Below are 18,516 nucleotides of genomic sequence, written 5' to 3'. Positions count from 1 at the left end.
TATCACAACTCAGGGGGTCCGCTCTTTCTGCAGCAGCCTCTCTCCCTATCACAACTCAGGGGGTCCGCTCTTTCTGCAGCAGCTCTCTCACTATCACAACTCAGGGGGGTCCGCTCTTTCTGCAGCAGCTCTCTCCCTATCCCAACTCAGGGGGTCCGCTCTTTCTGCAGCAGCTCTCTCCCTATCACAACTCAGGGGGTCCGCTCTTTCTGCAGCAGCTCTCTCACTATCCCAACTCAGGGGGCGTGCTCTTTCTGCAGCAGCTCTCTCTCCCTATCACAACTCAGGGGGTCCGCTCTTTCTGCAGCAGCTCTCTCCCTATCCCAACTCAGGGGGTCTGGTCTTTCTGCAGCAGCTCTCTTTCCCTATCACAACTCAGGGGGGCGTGCTCTTTCTGCAGCAGCTCTCTTCCCCCTATCACAACTCAGGGGGTCTGGTCTTTCTGCAGCAGCTCTCTCCCTATCAGAACTCAGGGGGTCCGCTCTTCTGCAGCAGCTCTCTTTCCCTATCACAACTCAGGGGGCCCGCTCTTTCTGCAGCAGCTCTCTCCCTATCACACTGATTTATCACTGATTTTTTAAAACTTGAATAAAAGGAACACTGACTTAGTTGCCCATAGCAACCAATTAGATTCCACCTTACATTTTTCAGGGCTCCTTTGGAAAATGAAAGGTGGAATCTGATTGGTTGTTATGGGAAACTAAGCCAATTCTACTTTACTCCAGTTTTGATACATCATTCCCCAAATTCCCATCGTTCCTTAGTACAACCTTTTTGAAGGTACTCACATATGCAGCAATTACATAATATCTATTTGTGAATGATCTTAATAATATAGAGGGAGATCAATATAATGAAGTGCAACTGGAAGTTTAGAGACCTGAATATGCTTTGATTCTTAAAGGGGGTGACTGCTGTTCTTCCAGCATCTGATCTGCTGTTTTTCCAGCTGTAAAGCTGCAGGTCAGCTATGGGCAGAGTCAGCTATTTGCTAGGGTCATGTTTACCAGGTCCTAGAGACTCGGTCTGGTTTAGATGTCTTGCTGCGCTGGCAGGTGTTGGATTGCGGCTTCATACCAGCGCATCGGGGCGGCAGCACCTTGCTGTTACTGTTCCGTGTGCTGTGAGCTGCAAAATATTATCTTCTGATCAGTCAGGCATTTCTGACATGAATCGCCAACGTTTTCTGGTCCAAATACAAGTGGGAAGCAGCTAAATTTAACGGGTTCTGCAGCCAGTAATATTAATGGTCCATTCTCAGGGGGGCATGTCCTTTCTGCTGCAGATCTCTCCGTGTAACCTGCCCTGGCTTCTAACAAATCATATGACTGGAAGCAGTTGAAGATTTAAACTGAGCACCTTCGACCAAAAAGAACAAACAGCAGGTGGCGCTATACAGATACATTGTGTTGACTAGCTCACTGGTTATACAAAAATTTTTTATTCCATGCAATTACAAAAGTATTCCGATCCAGGTCCTGGTCTGAAAACTGTAGAATTGTTTTGTGACATAACTTCTGTCTGTGGACAGATTCAACAGGATTATGAGGTTTAAAGCTTTTGTTAAAAAGTAGACTTTTATGTTCGATCACAACCTAAGGGCTCATGCACACGACTGTGCTGTTTTTTGCAGTCCGCAAATTGCTGATCCGCAAAAAAACTGATGCAACCCGCGTGCCTTTCGCAATTTGCGGAATGGAACAGGAGGCCCATTATAGAAATGCATATTCTTGTCCGCAAAATGGACAAGAATAGGACAGGACTCATCATTTTTGCGGGGCCACGGAACGCAGCAACGGAATGCGGACAGCACACAAAGTGCTGTCCGCATCTTTTGCGGACCAATTGAAATGAATGGTTCAGTATACGGACCATATATACGGAATCAAAATACGGAAACGTTTGTGTACATGAGCCCTAAGGCTCCATTCAGTCGTCCGCAGTGTTTAACGGTCCGCAAATTGCAAACAGCAAAACACTGACGCCGCACATCGCGGCAACCCCGATAGAGAATGCCTATTCTTGTCCGCAGCTGCGGACAAGATTAGGACATGTTCTATTTTTTTACGTCAGCCGGGGACCGGAAATGCGGATGCGGACAGCACACTGTGTGCTGTCCAGATCTTTTTCCGTCCCCATTGGAAATGAATGGGTCCGCACCCGTTCCGCAAAATTGCGAAACGGATGCGGACCCATTCTACGGACATAAGGTCTCGTCCACGTTTCTGTTTTTCACTGACGTGCGATGTCTGCATTTTCCACGGACAGCACACATACCCATTGATTTAAATGTGTCTGTTCACATTTCAGTATTTTTTTAATGATTGTGGGTTAGTAAAAAAAAAATCACGGAGACATGCACTACTTCGATCTGTGATGCGGACCAAGCACACCTAGGGAAGTCTATGTGTCCGTGAAAATCCCCGGACACACCACGGATGGCATCCATAGTGCGTCCCGTTTTCAGATTCGTTGGACAATTAATTTTCAGCCGAGCAACGTCAATGAATTACGAATGACAACGCGGATGGTAAAAACAGACACACGGACCAACCACGGATCCTTCATGGACATCTTCACGGATATAAACACGTAGGATTTTTTTTTTTACGTACATGTCACTGACACAGAAATGTGGACAAGGTCTCGTGTTTGTGGCTCAGTTACGGCCTTTATTTTCTATGGAGGCAACGTGTAAACCAGTTGTTGGTATAATGACATCATTAATATAAAACGAATAAACTGCCATAAGAAGAACAATATCTGCCGTGTAGCCAGAGAGAGGCCGGGATGTGGAGTGCACCTTTATATTTAGAGCCTATGAAGGTGACAGATCCCCGTGGCAGTTACATCAGACGCAGGGTGTGTTCTCAAATACCTGACTACATGTTTGTATTGCTCTTTCCTGATTATCTGCTGCACGCCTGATTACAGCGGGTAATGGCTTACTAATCCAAACATCTGGTACGACAGGTATATTACATAGATATGTGCTGCTGCATTACACTATACAAGGGCACACCAATGGCAGACTAGCAATCATTTACCAATAAAGTCAACTTACGTAAAGAGCATCTGTCAGCAGGAGCAATCCTGTAAAATCAGGAATATTTCGGGTTAGGGTTGATTCTGCTGATGCAAATTATACTTGTCTCTGAAAATTGGTTGGGGTGAAAAAAAAAAAACACTTTTATTCTTTATGCAACTGAAGGCATCAGTGCACCGAGAGCTGGGGTCTAGCACATCCTCTCTGGGCATTGAAATCCTCATTTGCATATTCACACAACCGTATTTTTGGTCCGCATCCGATCCGCATTTTTTGCCGATCAGATGCAGACCCATTCATTTCAATGGGTCTGCAAAAGATGCAGACAGCACACCAATGTACGTTCCGCAGCCCCGCAAAAACGATGGAACGTCCTATTCTTGTCCGTTTTGTGGGCAAGAATAGGCATTTCTAACATAGGACGGAATGTGCGGGACCGCAAAATGTGGGACACACAGCCGCTATCCGCGATTTGCCAACCACAAAACTGATACAGTCATGTGGAATAGACCCTAACGAATAGGCTTTTTTCAGAAAATAGGTATTCATTTACTCAGCAGGATTAACCCTATCAGGTAGTTTTGCCTGGTTTTATAGGACTGGTCCTGCTGAAAGGTGCTCTTTAGAAGTGTTTGCAGGGCTGTAAAAGAGAAATTCAATTAATGAGGCATTACGATCTTAAAGGGGTTGCCCAGTCCATTTATTCTGATAGCCTATCCTCAGTATAAGTATGTGATCGGCGGGCACCCCTCAGTTGCTCTGAAGTAGCTCTTTGGCGTCAGAACTACACAACTCCATCTGTTTCGTAGTGGATGGAGCTGGATACTTGCAGCGCTGCTGCTCCCATTCAACTTCAATGTGAACAGAGCGGCAGTTACTAGTTCTGTCCTCTACACAATAGATGGAGCTCTATAGTTCTGGTGCCGAAACTACTCCAGAACTGCTGATGAGCAGGGTTGCTGGGAGTCGCACCCGCACTGGTCAGATATTGATGACCTATCCTGAGGATTGGCCATCATGATAAAGGACTGGACAACACTTTCCGTAACTCCATAGACCTTCCCTAAGGATCAGCAGACGAAGGTTGACAAGACTCCATTGTCATCAGGCATTTATAGGATATCCTGGCAATATGTTATCAGTGTTTAAAGGGACTATCCTATGAATAGTAATACAGTATATCAACTTTCTACATGATAGGTCATACCTAATCAGATCGCTAGGGGGTCTTACTACTGGGACCCCCAGAGATCCCGAGAACGAGGGATCCTGGAGTCAACTCTCTGAATTGAACGGTTGTGCCACAGGTGGATCCACCACTTCATACACTTCTATGGGAGTGGACAAAGAACAGGCTCCATCAGTCCCACGAAGTGGATGGGCCCATGGACCAAATGTGCACAGCTGTTCCATTTAGAGAGTGGACTCAGGACCCATCATTCTCAGGATCGCAGGGGTCCTAATGGTTGGATTCCCTGCAATCTGATATTTAACACCTAATCTGTGGTAAAGGTGATAAATACTTTTCGTGGGATAACTCCTCTATAATAATCCTTTCAAGATGTATATGTGTGCTCACTAATCAATTTCCGGCCATAATTTCTTGGCCAGACTGGTCTTTGTTTTCACCACCCTCAGTAAAGTGTCATCCCAACACATGACCATGGTTGCCAATCACTGACCACAACAGAGCCATGTCATCTTTACTATTGGTGTGGCTGGTTCTTGGCTTCCATGGCAAGTTGGGCCTACATGTCTTCTGATCATATTTAGGCATCTAATGTTCTTAGCCAGTAGGTTTGTGGTTTAGTAATATAGGCAACTATCATGACTAAACATTATCTTTTAAAGGTTTTCTTGGTTTCATGTATGTTCATTGACATCGGATCTCTTCGGGGGAGTTTCTAAGTTCCCGTGCTATTTGTTCAGCTGATTTCAATGGATAATGTATGAGACGTCATTGACCATGTTGTGGTACAAGAAAACAAAAGCACAGAAGACGATTATCCTCCTAAAGTATTTCTTTTATCAAATAGTATGATTAAGTAGATAAATCTGCTATAATCCTTTCAGTTTATATGTCTACAAAAAGCTTAGTAGGCAGTTGGTGTAGATGTCAATATGGGTTTTGAGGTTCACACGAGATCTTGCAGCTTGCATTGTTCTGGTTTATGACTGATTGTTCCAGTTCTCGGTAAGAAAATGAATCGCTCGAGGTTGGTTTTGAAGTGAAACTCCATCATGTTGGAACTTTTTATTGTGTGTCATGGCTATTACAATGCACTCGGCTTTACAATAAATTGAAAAAAAGAAAAACAAATGATATTCTTATTGAATGGGATCTGAGCTGCAAGTTCTCCACTTCCCCAGTTGAAGGAACCTTATGCTTTAGGCTCCATCCATTGTATGGTTACCCACCAGGGGCAGATTGGGAACTTAAAGTGGCACTGGAAAAAAAATATAAGTGGCCTCATTTTGTAGTTGGCTCCAAAGTAGTGGAAAGCAGGGCCAACACAAGTAGGCAGGGCCAGCAATACCATATTGTAGCACACTACTCCACCCCAAAGGTACCAAATACCACAGTCCATCACAAAATACATGCCCAAAAACTTCCACTGGTCGGGCGTGAGGATGGCAAAGGTGGGGCCCCTGGGCATCAGCTCACCCGGAAATTTCCCTGTAAGGACTATGACCAGTCCGACCCTGGTTAACAACCATCATCAGATCCTGATGACCTAAGCATAGGCTATCAACATCTAAGTTCTGGAAAATCCCTTAGGGTTTGTTTTATTATATTGCTTTCATTACTTATTGCTTCAGATTATGAAGAATATAAAGATGAAAGAAGAGAGACACATGTACTTTGTGGTAGACAGTCAGTATCTTTGAAACCAACATTCATTTGAGTTAAATTGGGACGATACCATGATAAAGCAAGTTTCCATGTTTGTTCTGCAAACATAGTTATTCAGGTAGACATCAATGTTCAGATTAGGGCTTGAAACGATTACTCAATTAAATCGGAGTAATTCGACACAAAAAAAATCCTCGATGCTAATTTTTTGCATCGAAGATTCGTTTGTGTCATGTGACCACGGATCGGGAGTGAAGCGCTTGCTATTACTCCCGCTCCGTGGTCTCCTGCGGCGCTTGGAATACTTACCTTTCCAGCAGGCGGCCTCCGGACACTCCACAGTACATCCATGGTCCCGCGCTGCTCTGACCTCCTGACGTTACGCACGCCGTGACCCGACGCACTGTGTGACGTCAGGAGCAGAGCAGCGCAGAAACGATGGAGTGTCGGCAGCGCCCCTGCTGGAAAGGTAAGTGGATGAAACCGAGGGGGTGGGGGCGCAACTAAGGCCAGGCGCCTGGAGTGCACAGCGTCATAGAAACCAGTGACGCTGTGCACTACGGGGTGTCAGGAGGAGCATGGCAACAGAGCTGATGGCACAATGGGGGCAGAGCTGATGGCATAATGGGGGCAGAGCTGATGGCATAATGGGGGCAGAGCTGATGGCACAATGGGGGCAGAGCTGATGGCATAATGGGGGCAGAGCTGATGGCACAATGGGGGCAGAGCTGATGGCACAATGGGGGCAGAGCTGATGGCACAATGGGGGCAGAGCTGATGGCACAATGGGTCAGAGCTAATGGGGCAGAGCTGATGGCACAAGGGGGCAGAGCTGATGGCACAAGGGGGCAGAGCTGCTGATGGCACAAGGGGGCAGAGCTGCTGATGGCACAAGGGGGCAGAGCTGCTGATGGCACAAGGGGGCAGAGCTGCTGATGGCACAAGGGGGCAGAGCTGCTGATGCACAAGGGGGCAGAGCTGCTGATGGCACAAGGGGGGCAGAGCTGATGGCACAAGGGGGCAGAGCTGATGGCACAAGGGGTCAGAGCTGATGGCACAAGGGGGCAGAGCTGATGGCACTGGGGTGAGGGATTGCTGATGGCACAAGGGGCAGAGCTGATGGCACTGGGGTGAGGGATTGCTGATGGCACAAGGGGGCAGAGCTGATGGCTCTGGGGTGAGGGAGAGCATATGGCACTGGGGTGAGGGAGAGCTGATGGCACTGGGGTGAGGGAGAGCTGATGGCACTGGGGGATAGTGGGACTGATGGCACTGGGGGGAACTGATGCACTTGGGCTGATCGCACAGTGGGGAACAAAGGGTGTTGGGGGCTAATGGCAGGGCGTCTGAGTTTTTATAAAGGAAAACAGTATTATTTTTTTCTTATTAGATTACTCGATTAATCGTAAAAAATAATCGATAGAATACTCGATTACTAAAATAATCGTTTACTGCAGCCCTAGTTCAGATGACAGCTGTTATAAGGGAATGGAAGGTAAGTGACCTTACATAGGAAATAAGTACTGTATGAAGGTGGCATTAGCCTTCTGTGCTTGACATCAAAGTGTGGGACAGAAAACCAGTATACGCTTATGGGGTCATTTATCAAACTGGTGTAAAGTAGAACTGGCTTAGTTGCCTATAGCAACCAATCTGATTGCACTTTTCATTTTCCAAAGGAGCTGTCAAAAATGAAAGGTGAAATTTGATTGGTTGCTATGGGGAACTAAGCCAGTTTTACTTTACACCAGTTTGATAAATGACCCATTAGTTCTTCTGTCCAGGAAGGTATTTGGCACCTAAACTGATGTGCCAGAAGTCAGAAAAGATCTCTTTGCTATACCTCCCAACTTTTGAAAAACACCAAGAGGGACATTATGTGCGGCATGCGTAGCGCATCACAGCAATTTGTTTTCATACTAGGCCACACCTCTAACTCTGCCTAAAAGATAACTATACACACCCAGTCCCCTTAATGCCCCAACATAGTAGTTATTCTCTCTTTGTGCCAGCACACCATAGTTATGCCCACATTGTACCCCACACAGTAGTTATGCCCATATTATGCCCCCTTCACAGTAGTTATGCCCAGATGTCCCCTCTTCACAGTAGTTATGCCCACATGCGCTCCCTTCACAGTAGTTATGCCCACATGCACTCCCTTCACAGTAGTTATGCCCCACATTGTGCCCCTCACAGTAGTTTATGCCCACATGTGCCCCTTCACAGTAGTTATGCCTACATTGTGCCCCCACAGTACTTATGCCTACATTGTGCCCCTCACAGTACTTATGCCTACATTGTGCCCTCACAGTAGTTATGCCACATTGTGCCCCACACAGTAGTTATACCCATATTGTGCCCCTTCACAGTAGTTATGCCCAGATGTCCCCTCTTCACAGTAGTTATGCCCACATGCGCTCCCTTCACAGTAGTTATGCCCACATGCGTTCCCTTCACAGTAGTTATGCCCACATGCGCTCCCTTCACAGTAGTTATGCCCACATTGTGCCCCTCACAGTAGTTATGCCCACATTGTGCCCCTTCACAGTAGCTATGCCCAGATATTGTGCACTTTCATAGTAGTTTATGCACATTGTGCACCTTCACAGTAGTTATACCCCTCACAGTAGTTATGCCCAGATGTGCCCCCTTCACAGCAGTAATGCTCACATGTACCCCTTCACAGTAGTTATGTCAAAATGTGCCCCTCACAATAGTTATACCAAGATGTTGCCCCTCTACAAAAGCAATGCCCAGATGTGCCCCCTTCACAGTTGCTATGCTAGGTGTGCCCCCTTCAACAGTATTTTTGCCAGATGTGCCCCCTTCACATTTGCTATGCCTAGGTGTGCCCCCTTCACAGTTGCTATGCCTAGGTGTGCCCCCTTCACAGTATTTAATGCCCAGAATGTGCCCCCTTCACAGTTGCTATGCCCAGATATATGGCCCCCTCACAGTAGTTCTGGCTAGATATGGCCCCCTCACAGTAATTATTGCAAGATATGGCCCCCATCACACACAGATTTGCCATAGACCCTACAGGTAAATTCAGCAGAGGGCTGATGCCTTGGGGAGCCACCCAAGCCCTCCTCACGGCCACCAGCCGAGTACATAATGATCTGATCCTCTCCTGTGCACCTTGTGCCTTCCTGAATTCAACTGTATCGCTCTCCACAGGATGGTGATACCGTTGAATACTGTGGTGCAGGTGGGTAGTATAATGTACTGCGCTGTGGAATTTGGTCCTGCAGGGGCGGTATATTGTTCTGCACTATGGTATTGCTGGCTCTGTCTACTTCTGTTGTTCTTACCTACCTAGTTATCCCTGCCTACTTACTATATGTTGCCCTGCCTTCTGTCAATTTGGACCCACTTACAGACATGGGGTTCACTTATTATTATTTTTTCTGGGCCACTTTAAGTTCCCAGTTGCTCCTGCCCTCACAGTAGTTAGGGCCAGATATGTGCCCCCTTCAGAGGGAAGTAAAAAAAAAAAAAAAACACTCACCTACTTCCTCCTATAATCGCAGCAGTGCAGCCAGAGCTCCCCCGCAGGATACTGTCACACATTGCGCTGCTGTGGAGGAGGAGCACAGAGGCTGATTCCACCGCTCCTCCTACACAGACCAGCAGTACAATGTGTGAGAGCATCGTGCTTGCCGCTGCTAGGGAGCTGAATGGTGAAGTGGGGAGTGGAGAGTTTACCTGCTTCACCATTACAATCGGACAGTGGGGATAACCTCAGCCATTCCGGGCCCGCAGGACAGCCACTGAAATCCAGGACTGTTCCTCTGGGGTCCGGGAAGGTTGGGATTTAGGGCCGTAGATAACTGACATTTCTGTGCTATGGTGGATAAAAGTGCAATACATGGATGGATATATGGGAACTGATCCTAAGGGCTGTTTCACACGACCGGATGCCATGCGTGACATCCGCTGCGTGAATCACAGCCAAGACCCGCTGCGGACAGCAGAAGCACGGAGCATTAACATGATCGATAATGCTCCGTGCCTCTGTGATCTTTTTAACTAGAAAATAACGGTGACAACTTTATCTCACTGTGATTTTGTAGTAAAAAGGTCACAGAGAGGCACGGAGCATTATCAATCAGGTTAATGCTCCGTGCTTCCGCTGTCCGCATCGGGTCTTGGCTGTCATACACGCAGCGGATGTCACGAACAGCATCAGCTTGTGTGAAACAGCCCTAAGGCTTAGATGACACGCGCAGATGAAGCAGGCGATTGTCTGGAAGGAAGCATTTTGTTCCCAACAATCTGCTGCTCGTTAGTAGAGGAGATTGCTGCTATTACATGCGGTGATCTCCTTCGTAGAATGCGGAGGAGCGATTACTAATGCCATCGCTCATCCTCATGCTGAATCATTGTTTGCAGGCAGCAGATCTTAATTGGACACCATGATCTGCCACCGGCGAACAACAATTTTTAAACCTGTTGAAGGATTCCAATTACCTGATGAACGAGCGGGTAATTGGCAGCAGTATTACACTGCCAGATCATCGCTAATGATCGTTCATACGAGTGCTTGTTAGCGATGATCTGCATGATTATCTGCTAGTGTAATAAAACCCTAAGGCCCCATGCACACGGCCGTGTTTCCGCGCCGAGAAGCGGTCTGTGGTACCCGGCCGGGATTCCTGCTGACAGCAGGAGCGCACGGCGTCATTGGTTGCTATGACGCCGTGCGCTTCATGCCGCCGCTGCACTATAGTAATACACTGGTATGATCTATACGAGTGTATTACTATATTGCAGCGGCGGGCATGAAGCGCACGGCGTCATAGCAACCAATGACGCTGTGCGCTCCTGCTGTCAGCAGGAATCCCGGCCGGGTTACCACGGACCGCTCTCGGCCGTGGAACACGGCCGTGTGCATGGGGCCTAAGGAAAATGTCACACAGATCTCTCCAGCAGATTAAATAGCCAAAAAAGAACAGAAAAGTAATTCAATAAAAAAGAAGGTCCAGCAGCTTGAGTGCACTGCTATTAGTGCAGGGAAGATACGCAAAGAAAAATGCAGGACTGGCACTACCTTTCCTTGTAATGGCACACATACCATAGAGTCCAATCACCTTGCAGTTAGAAGGAGCGACAGTTTAAAAAAAGGGGAGGGTTGAATTGACCTGAATGGCATTTAACCACCTAACGGTCACTATAAAATTAGAAGAAGCCCCTCCCAGAAAGAAATATATATTTTTTTTCCCTCTCTGTGTTCCAGCAGTGATAACGTTTTTATATTGTTCAGTTTAACTGTATGACACCTTGACTACGAAGGATGAGTTTTAGTTTTTATAGAACTAGTTTGGGGTAATATATAATGTATTAATAGCTTTTATTTTTTTTGGAGGGTGGGGAGATTAAAAAAAACTGCAATTTCAGCTTTGTTTGGGGGATTTAATTTACAGTGTTCACTGTGTGGTATGGATGACATGATAACTTTACTCTGTTTGCTCAGTACAGTTACGATCATACCAAAATTTATAAAGTTTTAATTATGTTCTACTATTTGTACAACACTTTTTTTTAAACAAAATAAATTATTTTTGTGTCTCTGCGGTCCAGACACAGCTTTTTGGGACGATTTTCAGTTTTTTAATGGTACCATTTTTAATTACTTTTTTATTTGGTTTTTGGTAGGTGAGATGAAAAGGAAACATGCAATTCTGGTATTTCTTTATAGTTTATTATTTTTTTTTTACTGGGTTTTCTGTGACTTGGGGTTGCCACCTTTCCCAACAAAAACTACCAGTCTATATACACGGGTACAAAAGGAAGTTGCAGTTTTCGGGGGGTGAGGCTTAGCATGGGTTTATTTGACCACAAAGGTTTGTTCATTCTTTGAGTTTAGCAGATTCTTTTTTTTTTTTAAATCCTGTCATTTTTTAAGTAAAACTGAGCCAAAAATATGTAAAGGCCTGAGTGTGAAGAAGATATCATTGAAGAAGCAAATAATCAATGTTTTGGTGTAACTTATTTGCTGCTATGATCCGGAGTCTGGACACTGGTAAACGTCTGGGTTGTGCATCAATAATTCTGTATGTCTTAATTAGGCAGAGTGGTGTTAGAGAGCAAAAACTTATCTTCTCACTCCTTTTCTGGAAAAAAGGAGTGACAATTAAAGAGCAAGCAGTTCTTTGAATTAGGGACTGATAACATGCGCTGAAGTCCAATTGTACCCTACCCCTGGGGACATGTGCCGTTATACAGGAGAGCTACATCTCTCCTCCCTAAAACCTGTCAGCATGTCCTTCACTGGTTTACCCTCTCTTCCTCCACACTGGCTGAGATCACAGATCCGCTTTAATCTTTAATATCTTCAGCTATATTGAGTTAGATCTTGGTCTTGTTTTGAAGCTGACAATCTAAGGTTTTCAAATGAGACCAGGAATGCACTGTTAGCAGCCGTAAAGAGGGAGATATTTCCAAAATACATCCTTAGAAATTGGTTGAGAGTGACAGCTACAGGTTAATGCAATTCTCGCTTGGACCTGGTTTTGCTGTTTTATGGCTGTTTGGTGCCTAGTACCATGATCCTGGTCTTCTTCAAAACAGTATTGTCCTTTTCTTCCTGAATTAAATGTGTTCGGGCTGATCAGTAAGGGGCTTAAGGGGTTGTCTGGGAGTAGAATAAAAAGCCTGTTTTGTTCTAGAAACAGTGCCAGACCTGTCTATGCAGTGAATGGGGATGTACTGTAATACCACACACAGCCTACAGCAGATGTGGTACAATTTTGGTAGCAAGCAGACAGATTTTATAATCATGGACAACCCCTTTAAATAATAGGTGTGAACAAGCACTCAGGATATAAGGGTGTACACCAGTCCCCAGAATGTAAATTTCCCACTCTTCCTGTAATTCGGCTTTCACATTTTCCAGTAATTGTAAGAGATCTTTCTTTCACCATTGTGTCCGTATATGTGATACACATTAACACTAGTTAACCATCATTCTGCTCTTAAGAACATCCTGAGGAGATGAAACTGTTACAACCTGAGTCCTCTTCTGCCCTTTTTTTTTTAAACATAGTCTTTTATTCACCTTTTCTTTAATCTAATGGGATTATTTCTGTTATTTTCAGACCCCGCTTCCTGATATTGAATCTCAAGAGGAGTACAGCCAAACCGTGAAACAGGTAACACAGGGCGCTCTCCTGCACAAAAGCTTCTTCTGTTTAAATCAATCTATTCTGCTTGGGTTCACTAGTGGAAATGGATAGGCCTACATCCTGTTTTTTATCTAAATGTGGAATTTCAAAGAAATAAATAGTCAAAAACAAATGAACCTGCCATTGCAGCCAACCTAGGTAATAGAATGTCCCTGGGATGGTTAGAATCATGCATTACATATTACAGGGGCTTTCTTCCTCACAAAATAAACTTTTTACTGATTATATTTAAAAAAACGATTAAAGATTTCCTCCCCATGCACAGGAAATAGTTGCTTACATATAGCTCCAGAGCAGTGTATACATAGAGAATTAAGGGCCCCATAGCAAGGATCAAACCAGGGCCCCCCACAAAGGACAGAAGGGTTTCTGCCTAAAACCTCTTTCAGTGACCCTGGGGTCATTTTTTCCATTGCCTCATTTGCTGAAAGTTGTTTTAGAGGGGTAGAGTCCTGACTAAGGTTTTCACCCCCATAGAAGAGATAATTCCAACTAAGACTGGGCCCATCTTGCCCTGGGCCTCATTGCAGTTACATGGTCTGGCTGCTATGGAAGTTACGCCCCTCCCAGATACATATGTTATGTAATACTCCCAGGGGCAGACTGGTAACTTAAAGTTCCCCTGGAAAAAATACTAAAAGTGGCCCTGTTTTGTAGTTGGATCCAAATATTTGGATGGCATGGCTTGTAATACCATATTGTGGCACATTATTACCACCCAACAGAGCTAAATACCAAAACACAGTCCATCACAAAATACTGCCTAACAACAGCACAAAATACATCCCCAAAAACTTCCAACCGACTGGCTGTGAGGAGGGGGCCATTTCCCTGTAAGGTCTATGGCCAATCCACCCTGAAATCACTATGGAGAGGAGGAAGACAGCAGGGAAGCTACTGAGCATCTTAGTCCACTATTGAATGCAGGAGAAGGCAGAGACCATAAGATGAACAGCTAGGGGGCGCTACAGAGAGGAAAATATAATGTACATATTATTATTATTTTTTTTTTTATATATATTTCTTACATATTATTTTTTATTGCATGTATATTGCAGTATGTTGAAATATTGAAATGCTATATTTAATATTAATATTTCAATATCCAATATTGTTATTCCACAGTAATACTTACAGGGGATACTCTTTAAAGAAGCAGAGAGAGAGAGAGAGCAGAGAGAACCAGTATAGCCAGTCAAAGCTAGATTCACACAAGAGTGTTCATACCGGGAAATGCGATGTGTGATGGTTTCCCGGACCAAACACTGCTCCTCTGACCCGAAATGACAACATTATGATTTATGATGCCATGGGTTCCTGCCTGACCATAGAGCTGTGAGTACAGACCATAGATCTGAGGTCAGGCAGTTTAGATGAACACAAAAGTCGAAGAAGTACCAAAATTTAAAACCAATTTCCACTCCAACACAAAACACTTAAATGGTATGGCTTTTGTACACAGAGATCAAAAACTAACACATAATCACTATAAAATATTAAGTAAGTATCTGGGCATGTGAGTCCTTGTGTTTTCGCTAAGGTGTGGTTTCTTGCCGTTGGGGATAACATGCCAGAACAGCCCCAAATATACTTAAAATAGCATCAGTCTACTTTTGGGGTTTTCCAGCTTGTGGAGGAGCCATGGCATAAAAGGGTTGCCCGCCTTGGAGCTGACAACTCCTGGGGTCCTCTCCCTCTGAACATAAAAAAGCCCAATGACCTGTCCGCAGTCCCACCGCTGCTCATTTCCTGACCACTTCGGATTCCTGCAGGGCCAAGAAGCAGCTTGGTCCCACACCGCTACGGACAATCATAGCCTGAGCATTCAAAGCGCTTGAATGCTGGTCACAACAGCGATGTACCATTCAAACTGCTGTGACTGTTGAGTCTTCGATGGGCCACAACAGTCACCAGACCAAGTCACTTCTTGGTCCTGTGGAGACTGGAAGTGGCTGGGAATGGAGCAATGGTGTGGACCGCAGACAGGTGAGTTTTTTATGTCCAGGACCCCAGGGTTGTCGTTTTTAAGGCCAAACAACCAGAATTCCCATTTTGGTGCAGAGTAAGCCAACCAAGATTTGCTGTAAAGTTAAATTGCCTGAGAATTTCTAGTTTGCTGACACGCACAGGAAGTGCAGAGCAGCAAGGACCAGAGCAGCAGTGCAAGTGCAGGTGGGGGATCGGCGGAGGAAAGTCAAGCTTCTTAGATATTTTTCTGTTAAGTTCTGAAATGTTTTAATTCTCCCAGAGCACCCCTTTAGCTTCCTCTATACATCACATACCGTAATCAACAGAGGCAGACCTAGAATGAAGATTAATCTTCTAAAATTAATAGATGACAAAGATATATGTCTAACTGGAATTAGAAACCATTGGAAATACATAGGTAACCCACCACAAAGGAAAATGGTCAATGAAAAGTCAGGCTGTACGTGCTTAGTACGTGTCTCTGGTTTGGCTGCTTGCAAGTTCTTGAAAGGGATGAACGCTGACTAACAGAGTATACACCTATAGATGGCCCTAGAGGGGTAGTTTATTTCTTCTGGACGAAAGCTTTTGCATATTTTTCCCAGAAGGTAAATTTTATTTTCTGTAAATGGTTATAGGGCAGCCATCTTAACTGTACTGCATTTAACAGCATTGAGAGATACGTTTTATAGCAGCTAATCTGGAGGTGGTTCATTGACCTCTATCTATGGTAGAGTATGGCGGACATGTTCTGTGACCTGTGCAGAGGTTATTGTCCGGGGAGGGGGAGAGGTTGAGCTGTATCCATTATTTATTGTCAGTGGTGTTATCCTGTATTATCCGCCTCCGGCTTTATAAAGGAAGTGTTAATTGTCAGTGTAATCTTGCCTGTGATGATAATGAGATGACTGCTGAACAGAAAGTCTCCATCTAAAATAAGGCTCAGTGGTCAGTGTGAAAACTGTATAATGTCAGATGATTTCAGTATTAAGTCAGTGAAAATTAGAAAAACAAAGCACCAACCATATTAAAAATTATTAAATAACTGGTCATTTTCTCACTGTACTTTCCATTTAAAATTAGTGGCTTCATAAGCTCCACCCTCTGTTGGTCCAAAAACATTAATTGTGGACCCCACAAATTCTATTTGTTAAATTACTTAAAAAAAATCTTTGTTAATGTTGGTCATTATAGTTGGCAATGTGTCCAGCTGTGGGTACACCTAAAATACCCAGAATTCCGCACAGTTGATGCCAGCCTTGAACAGGATCGAAGGGCAGTGCCAATATTATGCAGGGGTTTTTGGGCCATCTCCAAAGGGACTTTTAAGAAATAAATGTTAGTTTTTTTTCTCAAGTTCTATGCGACCAAACACGATGTATTCTGACCACAGAGTTCTCTCTTTCACATTGATAAATGTTCTTGAATAATGGAGTGCACAATGATGTGTTAACCCTTAGTGACACCACTGCGGCTGCTAGTGTAAAGCCTCTTGCACGCAAACGTATTTTATTTCCATGTCCGTTCCGTTTTTTTTGCGGACCGTATACGTAACCATTCATTTCAATGGGTCCGCAAAAAAAAGGAAGGTACTCCGTGTGCGTTCCGTTTCCGTATTTCCGTTCCGCCAAAAAATAGAACATGTCCTTTTCTTGTCCGCATTACGGACAAGGATAGGACTGTTCTATTAGGGGCCAGCTGTTCCGTTCCGCAAAATAAGGAATGCACTCCATTTTTGTGGATCCGTTTTTTGTGGACTGCAAAATACATACGGCCGTGTGTAAGAGGCCTAAGAAGAATACAAGAGGCATTGTTACCATGTCCCTCATGATACATTGTTGCCTGGCGTATACGTCCTCTGATTGTAAACATCTTGTTCAATGAAAACCTAAATATATTTTTACTTACTCATCTCTTCAGCCTTCTGAATGTGACTTTTCCTGAAGATTGTATTCCCTTCTCTTCCTCTAGGTGGTGTCACATAAAGTCTGGAGAGCAGCTAAAGTTCTGCGGACGTATCTCCTTACCATGTCGCCTGCACTGATGCGTGATAGAAAACACCATTTCCGTAATCACAGGTACAGTCCTTATACCCTGACACTCCAGACTGAAACATTCGTCCTGTATCATTTATTTGCATGTACTATTTATTTCTATTGTTTATATAGCGCCAACATATTCTGCAGTGCTGTACACAGATTGTCAAACATGCTGCACTGGATACGTGAAGCCATTCTGCCCTCGAAGCATTGGCCCTATTTATCATACCTTCACTGCAGAATCCTGGCTTCAAAAAGCTGCAAAATATGGCAACTTTTTGCACTGAATATTTACACCATTCACTCTGGTTTGGAAATGTGAGTGGAAAACTGGGTGTGGTTTAGTGATGAGCGGCAGGTGCCATATTCGATTTCGACGAAATTCGCGAATATTCGATAGAATATTTGTTTTATATTCGTCGAAATCGAATATTCGTCATTATTCTTGTTATCGCGATTAATATGCGATTTAAATAATCGCGTATTGCAATTTTAACTTAAAGGCTACTCTCCTATTGAAATAGCAATGCGATTAATTCAAGTTATAATAATCGAATTTCGATTTTAACTTAGCACTGCTATATTCCATATTCGTTAATTCTAGCTTAATATGGAATATAGCAGTGCTAAGTTAAAATCGAATTTTTTTTTTTTTTATTGTTATATTTTTTCTTTCCCACTTCCCTAAAGTTGTTCTGACCTGTCCTTTGGATTCCTGGCTTCCTGGCTGTGCCCGTTGCCGCTTCTGCCGACTTCCGTGCTCATGGAGCGTCCCCATCACCATGGGAACGTCTCCATATACTAGAATGTATTGTCGGATTTGAGAATTACGTGAAAAATCGCAATTCGATTATTTCAAGTTATAATAATCGAATTTCGATTTTAACTTAGCACTGCTATATTTAATTCTAGCCTAATATGGAATATAGCAGTGCTAAGTTAAAATCGAAATTCGATTATTGAGCACGGAAGTCGGCAGAAGCGGCAAGGGGCAGGAATCCAAAGGACAGGTAAGAACAACTTTAGGGAAGTGGGAAAGAAAAAAATATAACAATAAAAAAATAAAATAAATGAATATTCGAAATATCGAATTTATATCACTATATTCGAAATATTCGATATTCGAATATTCGCGCTCAACACTAGTGTGGTTAGGAAAAATGGGTGTGGTTAGGAAAACTGGGTGTGGTTAGCTATGTTAATGAGTTTCACTCCAGATTTATGATTGAGACTTATTTTATTTTTTTAAGTTGCAAAAAAAAGTTGCAATCTCACTCCAGGAGGAGGGTGGAGTAGGAAAAGTGGAGGAGCTTCTCTAGACACAAGGGTTAGGTTTAAGAACAAGACAAATGTATCAAACACCATGTGACATTTGATAAATCTCCAACACAGACTGAAACAAAACTGACTTCACTAATAAAT

At 44.1% G+C, this 18,516-nt stretch overlaps 1 pseudogene; it reads left to right on the top strand.

Annotated features, from left to right (window-relative positions):
- LOC120996136 overlaps window positions 1–18,516 on the top strand; it is a 102,911-nt pseudogene that overhangs the window by 34,896 nt on the left and 49,499 nt on the right.

This window comes from Bufo bufo, chromosome 3 (assembly GCF_905171765.1).
Source record: "Bufo bufo chromosome 3, aBufBuf1.1, whole genome shotgun sequence".
Taxonomy (NCBI): domain Eukaryota; kingdom Metazoa; phylum Chordata; class Amphibia; order Anura; family Bufonidae; genus Bufo; species Bufo bufo.
The sequence above is the reverse complement of the archived record's forward strand: the minus strand, read 5'-3'. Positions and strand labels throughout refer to the sequence as shown.